The sequence below is a fragment of the Cetorhinus maximus genome, chromosome 15 (genome assembly GCF_964194155.1).
Source record: "Cetorhinus maximus chromosome 15, sCetMax3.hap1.1, whole genome shotgun sequence".
Lineage (NCBI taxonomy): Eukaryota > Metazoa > Chordata > Chondrichthyes > Lamniformes > Cetorhinidae > Cetorhinus > Cetorhinus maximus.
This window is the reverse complement of record NC_135893.1, coordinates 77,869,407-77,883,194: the sequence shown is the minus strand read 5'-3', so window position 1 is coordinate 77,883,194 and position 13,788 is coordinate 77,869,407.

The following is a 13,788-nucleotide window of genomic DNA, read 5'->3' as shown; positions in this document are numbered from 1 at the left end:
ATGCAAACTAAAGGATTATTTCATAGGATCTATTTAGTGCAGTGTTTTGATTTATTCAGAAAACTGTTCCTACATGTGTTATAGTCTAAGGGCAGAATTTTCTGCCCGCCGGAGAGGCGGGCCCCACCGCTATTTTAAGTGGGCGGGCCAATTAAGGCCCGCCCAGCGTGACATCCGGCGGGAAGCGCTATGCGCTCCCTGTGAGGGTGAGGGGGATTCCCCAAAAGCAAGAGTGTGCTCTTTCGCGCATGCGCATGATAGAGCACACATCTCCCTGAGGCTAAGTGCAGCCTCAGGGAGGTCGCTTACACTTTTAAAAATATGAAAATGAGAAAAATAAAAATTCCCTAACATGTCCACCTCATGTGACAATGTCACATGAGATGGGACATGTTCATAATTTACATTATAAGTTTATTAAACTTTTTAAATCCCTACATGAAACCTCATCCCGCCGGTGGATGAGGTTTCATGTTTTTTCTATTTGCCACCGGGGCTCCTGATCTGCCCGCCAACCTTAAGGTTGGATGGGCAGGTCCTTTAATTGCTTAAATGATCCTGTCAATGGCCTCAATTGACCATTGACAGGTCGGCGGGCGCACAGCTGATTTGTCTGTGCCCTCGGCTTCCTGAAAATTTAAATGGGGCGTGGTGACGTCGGGAGTTCCCCCTGACATCATCCCGCGTCATTTTATGCATCGGTGAGCGGGCCCCGCCCCCTGCTCGCCAACAGTCTCTGTTCTTTGTCAATATAGCTTCTCTTATGAAGCACATGAAGGGCATCATGAGAATCAATGTTGCTATGCTGCAAGTTCCAAGAGACGCCGTGTGTTTACAATGTTACCAGGATTTTGAATAAACACAGGGGTTTAACAGAAAACAATGCAGACCATTAACTGCCTGCTTGTGATTTCTTTTTCTGTTTTATTGGTGCCTGGGTAAACAAAATCTCGAACTGCTTTGAATTCAAATGGAGAATTATCTGTTAGAGTCAGTCTCCGTCTTATTGCTCTCACACATCTATCTCTATTCTTCCCAGGGCCTGACACAAACCACCTGCTTCACACAAGCTACCCTTTTTCACAGAAGTAGAAAAGTCCATTTTCCATTTTATTTCATGACTTGCTGTAGAAATGAGTAATCTCTGGTTTGAAATGCTCGATTCTGAAAAATGTGATTCCATGAATGTGTCAGCAAATAAAAGCAGCTTGTCATTTTGTACCTACAATAATAATCATTTTATATTCACCAACACGCCCAAAAGAAATTGTTCATGTAGTGAACTGCATGTTGTTTGTGGACTGATGGCATTTGAGAAAAGGCCGATTTTTTTTTTTTCTCTCTGACTATATGCTGGTCGCCTCTGTAACTGAGGATGGCTAACAGACTTTTGACGCACTAGGGAAGCTAAAAAGTAACCACCTCTTGGATGAGTTGATAGGAGATGCTGCATAACTTAAAGAGCAGTTTGAAGGGCACGTATGAGCTCTTTGGCAGCTTTGAGAATTTGTCCATCCGAGTCCAACAGGACCCATTTGCAAAGGGACAACAATCACCTAATAGCGCTGTGTATGAGAATTTTTTGCTTAGCAACCAAGTCTGGGTGAAAATAATGCAGGAACAGCTGCTCACCTGAGAGTGCTAGTGAAGAGTCTGAGAGCTCTGAAGTCTCCAAAGTTTTCTGACTTCCAGTTTCACAAAGATTTTTAACCTTTTTTTTCAGTTTTTTGCTTACTGCAACCTGCAATTCAGCACCACTCAGTCTTACAGTCTCATCATCATTCCTATAAATATAACACCATTCCCCATTCTGCTCCCCACCCATCCTTCCGCATAATCAGAATGACTTTGACATATGTGTATGAGATTCCCATTGGGCATACCATTCTATACCATCAGGAGAATAAGCTGAGCAGAATAAAGCTACCCTGCGGAAAACACCAGCCCACCAGGTACCACCTTCGACTGTGAGTTTATAGGCAGCACAGAGACCTCTTGGAGAAGCCCTGTGTTTGAGGGCTTCAACTGTCTAATGCTACATTGCACAGCCTTCTGACATTCTTCACAGAGATCCTCAATCTCAGCCAATGGTTCTGTCCAAATGAAAGGGCCCACTGTCCTGATTTATTTTGGCTCCAGATCCTTTCACAGCGCAACAGCAGCTATGGAGCGGTCATGAAAGCCATTCAAAGGACATGGGCATGCTCTTCAATGGAGCTATAGACTTCAGCCACCTTTCAGGATCAATTATGCCATTCACAATCATTTTTTTTTCCATAGGGAGAAATTCCCAAGTCAGAGCCAAACACAAATTCATAGGGATAGATTTTAGTCTGATCCCACTTTTGGGTGATTTGTGTGCACCCAGTCCAAGAGGGGAGGGGATTGATAGGCATTGATCCCTGGGGCTGATCAGTATACTTGACATGAAATCTAAGCTCTGGTCAGATCTCCACATACATCTTGTCTGAGCAAAGATTTCAATTTTGAATCACTTGGCTCACTATTAATCGCCCTCAGGTTTAATATTTGTATATAATATTATATATCAATTGGGGCTAAGGTGGTGGATATTGGGAACCCGCCTGTATTCATATATAGATATAAGGGCTGAAAGTGTGGTTGTTGGTGCATGATATATAATGCGTGTCTCTAAATTAAAGGTTAAATGTATACAGACTAGTCTGCACTGTTCTATCGTTCCCAGCCTGGTTAGCCAAGTTTTAATAAGATGTGTTGGTTAGGATGGGCTACAAAAAAATCCAACCACACTCTTCTGGCTTTGGATGCATTGGGAAGCATCCTGTCTAGAGAAATCCATATTGATACTGAAGCATCCTTTTGCAAGCTTTTGGCAAACTAAGTTAATGCCACTGTGACCAGAGACATCAGCTTGTAGACCAAGCACATAGTACACAGGACTACTGTTCTGCTGACATTGTGTTTTGCATGTGAAACTTGGATAACATCTTCTCGCCACATTAAAATCACTTAATTGAATAACTTTCCTGTAAGCTTTGTGAGGTGACTAATGCATATCAGATGGCAAGATAATGTCAATGATACCAAGGTTCTGAAAAAAAAAGCTCAAATGGCAAGCCGAGATATTCTCATCAGGAAGACAGGGGCCAGAATTTTTCCCTTGTTGGGCGGGCTCGGTGGGAACAGGCGGGGGTGGTCAGGAAGCAGGTGGGGGGCGGGAGGGAGAGCGGGCCTGGCGCGTAGTTCGCACATGCGCGCCAAAGAGCGCTTCAATCTCCCTGAGACACGGAGCTGCCTCAGGGAAATTGAAGCGCTTTTTAAAAAAATTAATAAAGACAGTGAAAGTTCACACAATCACATGAGGGGGAGTGTTTTTAATTTCAAAATGAAGTTGTAATTTAATGTGCATTAGCTTTAGGAAAACTTGTCCCACTCGTGGATGAGGTTTCCTAAAAAGTGTAAAGGTCATCATAAATTCCAAGTTAATTACCTTGTTAATGGCCTTAATAGGCCTTTCAATTATCGGCGGGCACGCAACCGACTCTGGCGCGCGCCTGCCGAACGAGATATCGCTTGAGTGCGCGATGAGGTCGGGACCCACGCCATTGCGCGTCTTATTACGCTCGGGCATGTCGAGCGTGCGCCCACACGCTGAACGTAAAATTCTGGCCATGATGATGATGGTCAGGTCATATGATGTGACTGGTTGATGAATGAATCCCAAAGATTGTTTAAGGGTGCATAGACAACTGGAAGTGGTTTTGTTGTCGTCAGCGAGAGAGATGTAAATATTATTTAAAATGACCCTGAAACCGTGCAAAATAGATGTCTGTCAGTGGGAACAACCTGTTGAAGATGAGAAAATCTGGCGAGAAACCGTCCATGAAGGCGCCTCCCAGTTTGAAATCTGTCACGATGCTAATGCTGAATATAAAAGTGAGCTCAGGAAGTCCAGCTTGAAAAGTTAAGATTTTTCTTATTCATTCATGGGTTGTGGGTGTCACTGGCTAGACCAGCATTTATTGTCCCCAACCGAGTGTTGCAGACTGGCACATTCCAAGGTCCAGGACTATGTGCTGAGGGACGCAAGCTTGGGGCAGCCACCGCAAATGTGCAATGGGGAAAGGTCGCTGTTTAAGACCTTTCAGCCATAGTGCACCGAGGGACTGGGAACTGTATAGGCCCCTCGGGCTGTACAACTCACAATGAATGTATGCATTGAATACTAATTGTATTATAATTGTATTGAAGCACCTCAGAGTGCAACATGATGTATGTTGATAACTCCAATACCATTGCACTGCCTGACTGTCTGTAATGACCATATTGAAATGCTGTAATATTCATTGATTGTATTGGAGCACCTCGTGATCCATGTGTAAAAGTTGAATCTGATTGCACGTTTTGTGATGGCGATTTAGAAATGTTTTGTAATGTTCTTCCAAATATTTTATGAATAAAGTATTTTTTCCAAAAAAAATTTATTGCCCATCCCTTGTTGCCCTTGAGAAGGTGGTGGTGAGCCGCCTTCTTGAACTGCTGCAGTCCATGTAGTGTAGGTAAACCCACAGTGCTGTTAGGAAGAGCACTCCTGGATTTTGACCCAGCGACAGTGAAGAAATGGCGATATATTTCCAAGATGTCCAACCTTCTGTTTCCAAGGTTCCACTGTACAGTCTGTGGACTCTGGTTCTGAACAAAAATAGATCTCTTCAGTCATCAAAGAACTCATGGCAGACAATGAGATGATACTCTGGCTGTTTTCTTTAATATTGAAGGGTGAACAATTTATCCAATCATATACACATTTGACTTCTATATATTGAGCAGAATATGCAATCACTGTCTGTAACTTCATAACTGTGTCCTGATTCTTATTAAAGCATTATTTATATGTCAGATATAGAATATTGTATAAGTGTCAGCCTTGTCTCAGTGGTAGCGCTCTACCCTCTCAATCAGAAGGTTATGAGCTTAAACCCAACCCAAAAATTTAATTTTGGCTGCCATTTCAGTGCCGTACTGAGGGAGTCCCACATTGTCAGAAGGGTTATCTTTTGGCTGAGATGTTAAACCATGTTTGCTCCTTCAGCTAGATATAAAGATCTCATGATACTATACAAAAACTAGGAGGGAACTCCCCCATGTTCACTTATTCCTTAACCAAAACCTAAAATCAGATGATTTATCTAATTACTCTTCATGGCATCTTGCTGTGGTCACAGAGTTTCCCAGCCTTACAACAATTACTACACTTCACAAAGTACCAAATTGGCTCTAAAATGCTTTGGAGCCTCTTGAGGTTGTGAAAAGTGCAAGTTTTTTCTTTCTTTAAAACCCATTCAGGTATTATTTGTGTCTCTCTCCACAGATACTGACTAGCTGAGTGTTTCCAGCATTTACAGTATATTGTTTTTCCACTCAGTGCAATCTCTGTTTTGTTTTTCACGGGCAGGTATCTACCTACCAGGCCAGCTGTAAGGTGGGGGTGGCTTTTCAATGGCTGCAGGGCTAGGGCTTGCTTGGGGAAGGGGGAAAAGTGGCCTCAGGCAAGGGAAGAGGCTGCAGGGCAAGGGCTATACTGGGGAAGGGGGGTATCCCAGGGTGTGTCGGGGCACATGTTGATTTGTGCAAGTGGCCTCAAGATGGTGAGGGCTGAGGAGGCAGTCTCCAGAGATGAGGCCAGATGGACATGTTTGCAGCCCAGGACTGCTCCAGTGAAGACATGGTCCTGAAAACAAAGGAAAGTTCAGTGACCCGTCACTGGAATGCCTTTTGGAGGCCTGTCATGATGTCCCCTACCCCCACTCTGGCTGCAGGAGGTCCAGCAGTGAATGGTGATGTCCCTTGAGCTGGCACTGAGTGATATGCCAGTGAATGTGTGATGGGCTTGTGAGTGTGTGGGTTTAGAGTTTAGATGAGATGGTTGCCTTACCCTGGCGACACAGATGAGGTCATTCATCCTCTTTCTGCACTGGATGGCCAACCCCTCCTGTGCAGCATTGGCACTGACCACCACTGCCACCGCTTCCCATGACAGACTGGTGAGGTTGCTAGACCTCCTGCAGCTAGAGTAAGGGTAGAGGACATCACGACAGGCCTCCAAAAGGCATTGCAGTGACAGGTCACTGAACTCTTCTTTGTTTTCAGGGCCATGTCTTCACTGGAGCAGTCCTGGGCTGCAAACATTGAGAACTGTGTGCACGGCTGCAGTTTAGATATGGCACCCAGAGTGAGGAAACGGTGAGATAATGGCGTATTGGCCGATTCAGAGACCGCCTGCCCGCGAGATGTTGTGTTTCCTGTGGCTGCATAATTAATGAGGCGGGAATGGGATCATACAATGTGAAAACCCACCATTGCGACCGGCAGGTAAAACATTGTTTTTCACACCCGCTACCGCACTTAGTGCAAATCTGGGACGACTCTGCCCAGGGTCTTAGGATGTAACAGGTTCAACTTCTGATTGCATTTAGCCTTTGATATCTCAATAGGTTTATATTTATTCTCCCTGTATCTCATTCGCAAAAAAAAATGGTTCAGTTTGCGCCTCTACAACTTATATATACCTACAACATTCAGCCTTATATTTTCACTGCAAGTAAAAAATAGATATCCCATCCCTTGAATCAGGAAGTAGTATCACATTCTTCTTGCTTTGTGTTTTGCGTATTTAATTGTGGTTAAATGACATACTCTATCTTCAACTTAGGATATATCAATCACCAGTTTTTTATTGTTCTATAAATTCATGACTTTTTGGTACCTAGCATTTTTGAACCACAAACATATTGGCCTTCCCAAATTGGGATGGAACAGAGGCAGGCCATTTAACCTGTCACTCTGTAGTCGGTCTGCCTCCGAATTGAACAGCAGGCCCATCTCCAGGTCAATTAATGCCCTGACTCCTGGAAAATTCCGCTTCCCGGCAGACTAGCGATGGAGGCAGGTAGGTGACCCAGAATTGAACCTGCTCCCCCCAATCCCTGCCTTGAAAGGGAAAGCCCAGGCCAAGGTCTCTAAGGTTTGGCAAATGGACGAATATTAATATAGTGCAAAAGAAGTATTCCTTCCTCACAGCTGAGTGGGTGATCTGAGCTATTCTCTGGTAATAAAGCTGATACTGAGGCTTTTGGTGTCTCACAGGTTTCTGTGCACTCAGTCTTTCTAAAAGTGGCACAGATTTGGAGAGGATTGTCAGGTATTCAATAGATCGTACATCCAAAACTTATACCTCTGATGAAATACCTTGTCTGTGAAAATCTGTATACCCTGTATGAGGATGTCTTACAGAATTATAACCTCAACACCAAGGGTTTTTAGGTAATGTTGTCTCAGAGAGTGGAATCCTTGCTCAGATCCACTTTTGTATGTACAAACTTATTCTCCCATTCCTTAAACAATGACATATTTATCAATTTAATGATCATCATGACACCTTACCTGGGGATAGGATTCCCAACTTTCCAAAACTGCTCCAGAGTCTCCAGGAATAAAAGGCTAATCTCCTGAACACTGGCGCAAGTAACTTGAGAGAAAATTCAAAGAAGCATTAAAAAGAAAGGTGTGCTATTTTCATTTTCTTTGAACACATTCACTTATTAGCTATAAAATATTTTGGGGGTGAGTAAAATGGCCGTTTGAAAGTCGAGAAATGCCCAGTTGGATAACTAAATCTGTTTACATTCCAATTGACTTGGAAAGGCAGTGTGCGCAAGGATTGGTGTGTTGTTGACCAATGGCAGGAGTGTGGAGCGATTGGAGGTCATATGATGGCATGTGTCCAACTAGGGCTGGCGATCCTAATTTGGAATAATCTGCCAGGCAGCATGGCCGAAGCACGATCATTGGATTATTGGCGAGATCCTGGAAAATGTGGACCATAGCATCCTTCATACAAAGGCACACATAGACAACAAAATTCATCAGTGCCTCCAATGTGCCAGCTCAGTGTTCGGCCAACTGAGGAAAAGAGTGTTTGAGGATCAGGATCTCAAACCCAAGATCTAAGGTCATGGTTTACCAGGCAGCAGTGATCCCTTCTACATGCTTCAGAGACATGGACAACCTACAAACAACTGGGGAAGGGCGATCAGTGGGACCTTTGCAAGATCCTCCAAATCCGGTGCCAAGAAAGGTGGTCCAACAGCAGCAACCTCTGCTAAGCTAATATGCCCAGCATTTAGGCGTTAATCACTCAAAACCAGCTCCACTGGGTGGGACATGTCGTTCACGTGCCTGATACCGAACTCCCAAAGTAACTGCTCTACTCGGAACTTGGTGACGGCAGGAGGCTCCCAGAATGACAGCAGAAACGCTTTAGGGATGTCCTCAAACATACCTCTCAACCCATGGGAGTCCCTGACTTGTGACCGACCAATTTGGAAAAGGTTCATTCGGGAAGGCACTGAGCACGTCCATAGATTTGGACAGGAGCACACAGAGGTGAATTTGAGGCATTGGAAAGAGCTCACAAACCTCCAAGCACTTCACCTGCCTGACCCTTCAGGCAACACCTGCCCTGCATATGGCAGAGTCTGTAGATCACACATTGGATTTATCAGCTATCTCAGAGCCCACCAAACTGGAGTGGAAGTAAGTCTTCCTTTTTAATTAACCGGGGGGCTCCTCCCCACTGTGGTGACAGGGCCTTCAACTGTGTCCGACCCATCTCCCGCACCTTTGCCCTCACACCCCTTCCTCTCCCTCCCAGTACCATGATAGGTCCCCCTTGTCCTCACTTTTCACTCCACCAGCCTTCGCATTCAAAGGATCATCCTCCGACATTTCCGCCAACTTCAGCATGATGCCACCACCAAACACATCTTCCCCTAACCCCCCGTCAGCATTTCATAGGGACTATTCCCTCCGGAGCATGCTGGTCCACTCCTCCATCGCCCCCAACTCCTCATCTTATTCCCATGGCACCTTCCCATGCAATCGCAGAAAGTGCAACCTGCCCCTTAACCTCCTCCCTCCTCACCTTCACTTGTGCCTCCTTCAACTTGGTCTACTGTATTTGCTGCTCCCAATGTGGTTTCCCCCAACACCGAGGAGACTAAACGCAGACTGGGTGACCGCTTTGTGGAACACCTTCGCTCAGGCCACAAGCATGACTCAGACCTCCTGTCACTTGCCATTTCAACACACCACCCCCCTCTCATGCCCACATGTCCGTCCTTGGCCTGCTTCAATGTTCCAGTGAATCCCAACGCAAACTGGAGGAACAGCAACTCATCTTCAGATTGGGCACTTTACATTGAGCATTGAACAACTTCAGACCATGAACTCCTTCTTCCATTTTAAATTATTTATTTATTCCTTTTTAAAAATATTTTATTTATTGTTCTTTCCTTTTTCTCCAACCTCCTCCCACAACACACACTCAGGGCCATTTGTCACTTGTTCTCATGTTGTTCTTTCACAGAGTGTGGATCCTTTTTCTGCTATTAACACATTCTGTTATCTTAGCTTTAAGCCACTATCAACACCTCCTTTAGTCTTTAACACTACCATTAACACTCCCTTTGTCCAGTGTCCATGACGTCTTTGTCAAATCTCTCCTGAGCTCTCACTTATCCCTGACCTTCTATTTTGCTCCACCTGCTCCACCAGCATCCCCCTTAAACAGTATAAATTCCATCACATTTCTACTTCTCCTTAGGTCTGAAGAAGAGTCATACAGACTCGAAACGTTAACTCTGTTTCTCTCTCCACAGATGCTGCCAGACCTGCTGAGTTTTTCCAGCATTTTCTGTTTTTATTTCAGGTTTCCAGCATCCGCAGTATTTTGCTTTTAACCAAGTCATGTGGGGGTGGAACGATTGGAGGTCAGAGGTCATAGGATGGAACTTTCTGGAATGTGTCCAACCAGGGCTTGCGATTCGAATTTCAAATAGTCTGCCAGACACATGTTAGAGGCAAAATCATTGAAATGTTGGTAATCCTGGTAAATGCGGACCAGTTCCAATATCTTGGGAGCCTCCTCTCGAAGAAGGCAGACATAGACATGGGTCCAATGGCTATTTCTCATGCCTAACTTTTCTTATGTTCCATTTTGCTTACTGAAATCAAGAGAACTTTGACTTGAGTAAAAATAATAAACTGCCTTTGTTGTCAGCCATTATTTATTTCGTGGGCATCAGAATGAATTTCTGAAAGGGCTGTAACTTCCTTGGAGTGGCAATCAGCATTGGTCATTCAAGGCAGGGGTGATCAGACATTCGGTGGGGTGGGGTCTGGGGGTGGTCAGACATCGGGAGGGGGTGGGGTGGGTCAGACATTTGGGGGGCATGGGGGTGGTTTGGACATTCGGGGATGTGGGGGGAGGGGTCTCAGACATTCGGGGTGGTAGAGGGGGGCTTGGAATTTCAGGGTTTGGGGGGATCAGACATGCAGGGGGTTGGGGGCTGGGGGAGTTGGACATCGGGAGGGGATGGGGGTTTGGAATTTTGGGGGCCTGGGAGGGAGTTGGACATCAGTGGGGGGGGAGTGGGGGTCTGGTCCGACCTCAGGGGTGGGGGGTCCTGTCGGGTCGGAGGGTGAGTTGGGCCGCGGGGGGGTGTCAGATGAGGAGTCCTGCGTAGGTGGGGGGAATCCCTTGGGGGGGTCAGGGGGTGGGGAGTATTGTGGGGTGATTGTTAGAACCATAGAAACTAGGAGCAGGAGTAGGCCATTCAGCCCTTCGAGCCTCCTCCACCATTCATTATGATCATGACTGATCATCCAACTCAATAGGCTGCTCCCGCGTTCTCCCCATATCCTTTGATCCCTTTCACCCCACGAGCTATATCTAACTCCTTCTTGAAAACATACAATGTTTTGACCTCAACTACTTTCTATGGTAACGACTTCCGCAGGCTCACCACTCTCTGGGTGAAGAAATTTCTCCTCATCTCAGTCCTAAATGGTCTACCCTATAACCTCAGACTGTGAACCCTGGCTCTGGACTCCCCCACCATCGGGAACATCCTTCCTGCATCTACCCTGTGTAGTCCTGTTAGAATTTTATAGGTTTCTATGAGAACCCCCCTCATTCTTCTGAACTCCAGCGAATATAATCCTAACAGACTCAATCTCTCCTCATATGTCAGTCCCACCATCCCAGGAATCAGTCTGGTAAACCTTCGCTGCACTCCCTCTATAGTAAGAACATCCTTCCTCAGATAAGGAGACCAAAACTGCACACAATGTTCCAAGTGTGGTCTCACCAAGGCGCTGTACAATTGCAGCAAGACATCCCTGTTCCTGTACTCAAATCCTCTCGCTATGAAGACCAACATACCATTTGCCTTCTTTACTGCCTGCTGCACCTGCATGCTTATCTTCAGCGACTGGTGTATGAGAACGCCCAGGTCTCGTTGCACATTCCCCTCTCTCAATTTATAGCCATTCAGATAATAATCAGCCTTCCTGTTTTTGCTACCAAAGTGGATAACCTCACATTTATCCACATTATACTGCATCTGCCATGCATTTGCCCACTCACTCAGCTTGTCCAAATCACACTGAAGTATCTCTGCAACCTTCTCACAGCTCACCCTCCTACCCAGCTTTGTGTCATCCGCAAATTTGGAGAGATTACATTTAGTTCCCTCATCTAAATCATTAATATATATTGTGAGTAACAGGGGTCCCAGCACCGATCCCTATGGTAACCCACTAGTCACTGCCTGCCATTCGGAAAAAGACCCGTTTATTCCTACTCTTTGTTTCCTGTCTGCCAACCAATTTTCAATCCATCTCAATACACTACCCCCAATCCCATGCGCTTTAATTTTACACGCCAATCTCTTATGTGAGACTTTGTCGAAAGCCTTCTGAAAGTCCAATTAAACCACATCCACTGGCTCCCCCTCATCAACTCTACTAGTTACATCCTCAAAAAATTCCATTAGATTTGTCAAGCATGATTTCCCTTTCATAAATCCATGCTGACTCTGTCTGATTCTGCCACTGTTTTCCACGTGTTCCGCTATTAAATCTTTTATAATGGACTCTAGAATTTTCCCCACTACCGACGTCAGGCTGACTGGTCTATAATTCTCTGTTTTCTCTCAACCTCCCTTTTTAAATAGTGGGGTTACATTAGCTATCCTCCAATCTGTAGGAACTGTTCCAGAGTCTATAGAATCTTAGAAGATGACTGCCAATGCATCTACTATTTCTAGGGCCACTTCCTTAAGTACTCTGGGGTGTAGATTAACAGGCCCTGGGGATTTATCGGCCTTCAATCCCATCAATTTCACCAACACCATTTCCCTGCTAATACTGATTTCTTTCAGTTCCTCCCTCTCACTAAACCGTGTGTTCCCCAACATTTCTGGTATGTTATTTGTGTCCTCCTTTGTGAAGACAGAACCAAAGTATGTATTTAGTTGGTCAGCCATTTCTTTGTTCCCATTATAAATTCCCCTGTTTCTGACTGTAAGGGACCTACGTTTGTCTCCACCAATCTTTTTCTCTTCACATATCGATAGAAACTTTTACAGTCAGTTTTTATGTTCCCCGCAAGCTTACTCTCGTATTCTATTTTCCACTTCTTAATAAATCCCTTGGTCCTCCTTTGCTGAGTTCTAAACTGCTCCCAACCCTCAGGCCTGTTGCTTTTTCTGGCCAATTTGTATGCCTCTTCCTTGCATCTAATACTATCTCTAATTTCCCTTGTAAGCCATGGTTTGGCCACCTTTCCTGTTTCACTTATGCATCAGACAGGAACAAACAATTGTTGCAGTTCACCCATGCGCTCTTTGAATGTTTACCATTGCCTATCCACTGTAATCCCTTTAAGTAACATTTCCCAATCCATCATAGCCAACTCGCGCCTCATACCATCATAGTTTCCTTTATTAAGATTCAGGACCCTAGTCTCAGGACCAAATACGTCACTCTCCATCTTGATGAAGAATTCTATCATATTATGGTCGCTCATCCCCAAGGGGCCTCACATAACAAGATTGTCAATTATTCCTTTCTCATTACACAATACCCAGTCTAGGATGGCCTGTTCTCTAGTTGGTTCCTCAACGCATTGGTCCAGAAAACCATCCCATATACACTCCAGGAATTCTCCTTCTACAGTATTGTTACTAATTTGATTTGCCTAATCTATATGCATATTAAAGTCACCCATAATTACAGATGTTCTTTTATTGCATGCATCTCTAATTTTCTTTTTAATGCCATTCCCAACATCACCACTACAGTTTAGGAGTCTACATACATCCGCCACTATCGTTTTTTTGCCCCTTAGTGTTTCTCAGCTCTACTCATCCAGATTCCACATCGCCGGAGCTAATATCTTTCCTCACTATTGCGTTAATTTCCTCTTTAACCAGCAATGCAACTCTACTGCCTTTTCCTTTTTGTCTGTCCTTCCTAAATACTGAATACCCCTGGATGTTCAGTTCCCATCCCTGGTCATCCTGTAGCCATATCTCCGTAATCCCGACTATATCATACCTGTTTACATCCATTTGCACGGTTAATTCATCCACTTTATTGCTAATGCTCCTCGCGTTAAAGTACAAAGCCTTAAGGCTTGTCTTTTTAACATTACTTGTCCCGTTCCCACTATTTTTCACTGAGGCCCTGTTTGATTCTTGCCCTAGGTTTCTCTGCCTATCACTTTTCTTATTCCCCTTTTGTCTTTTGTTCTTGCCCTTGATTCCCCTTCCTCTAACTCCTTGCATAGGTTCCCATCCCCCTGCTATTTTCGTCAGGGGTGGGGGACTCCATTGGGAGGGTGGGGACTATGGGGGGGGTCCCATGGCGGGATCGGTCTGGGTCTTTACAGTAGTTACCCAG